Below are 1619 nucleotides of genomic sequence, written 5' to 3' on the forward strand. Positions count from 1 at the left end.
GCCTCATCTATGTTTTATAATGTATAGTTCTTCATTATTTCCAAGGACAAGATGTTTGGGCCGACAATTATACTAAGCTGGAAATGTCTTCTTCATTAAAATATCACAAACAGTTTGGTCATCAATTCCTAATTGACCTGACAATTTTTTTGAACTTTCACTTTTTTAAACTCAGTTTATAATGGTTAATTTCTGCTCAAGCATTAAAATGACACATATTTTTTTTTCTCCCTTCCTACATTTGAATATGATACTTCCTACAGTATAAATAATTACATTATTAAGTTTAAGTTAGTTGAAAAAACTTTTATACCTTTAATTTTGGCAAAATAAAATGAGCTTTATAAATTAGAAATGATACTGTTGAAAAAAAATAAAATAAATAACTGCAAGTGGAGAAATAGTTGAAAAAGTGTATTTTTTAATGTTCCGCTTTTTTGTAAAAGAAACATATTTTAATGGTGTTTCAACCTAATTTGTATTTTACCAAGTTTTATATCAAACACTGCAGCTCCCTGGTTTTTAAATATATTTAATTATTAGACCTTCATGTTAAGGAGCAGTTGAATGTACAATATTTTTTACTCTTCTACTTTGTTGTGAATAAACTAGGAGAAATTAAACATTTTACAAGTCAAGTATTTCTTTTTTAATGATAAAATTATATCTCTTTTTCATTTTTTTTTTTTTTGTGGATTTAGTGTTTATAGTATTACTACTTTATTCTATGCTACAGCCCTTCAATATTGTGATTATTGTAAAATCAAATATGTTCAATATGAAATATCTCAGGAGTATCACAGTTAAATAAATCAAAAAAAGAAGAAAAAAAACAGAAACATTTATTTTTTGTGTTGGAATAAGAGATTAAAATTTCATTATTGAGACTAAATTATTTTTTAATTAGACATTTTTAATTTTTAAAAAGCTCTAACAGCATTCAGATGTTTAATTTAAAATATTTCAGAAAGGATACTCCTTAAGTGAGTAAGTGATTTTCTTGGTCGATAGCTAAAGGTTATAATTGAAAATAATAAATCAAAAGAAGAGGGAACATTTGTAGATACTTTCCTCCTGTTGAGGTAAATTATGAGCTGAGATTTAATATATTTGTGAGTTGAAACTGAAATTTAAAATGAAAAACATAAATAAAGCAACAATTTTTATAGATAAATTTACCAAAAAAATAAATAAGGTAAAAATTATGATAAAAATTATTTCTCTCTATGAAAAAAGGAAAACTAAATTTACAAAAAAACTGCACGTCGATTTCGACTATTTCAGCACTTACTATACAAACGGTCTAAACTTCCAACATATTACAAAAGACTGACCTACATGACTGTAATAACGCCAATCTGGACATATGGAGTTGAGCTTTGGGGCTCCACTAAACCTTCGAATTCCTCTTGTATTCAATCCTTACAATCCAAAATCCTTCGTAAAATCCTCAATGCTCCTTACTTTGTCACAAATAAAATCATACATAAAGACCTTAATGCTCCCTATGTAACCGATCTAGCCCGAACCAGATATCATTCCTTTTATTATAAACTCTCTAACCACTCAAACCCCCTAGTTTCTAATCTTGTATCCTCTTCCATTCCTGACAATCCTCT

The sequence above is a fragment of the Halyomorpha halys genome, unplaced genomic scaffold (assembly GCF_000696795.3).
Source record: "Halyomorpha halys isolate HHAL.00 unplaced genomic scaffold, Hhal_1.1 Scaffold516.1, whole genome shotgun sequence".
Taxonomy (NCBI): domain Eukaryota; kingdom Metazoa; phylum Arthropoda; class Insecta; order Hemiptera; family Pentatomidae; genus Halyomorpha; species Halyomorpha halys.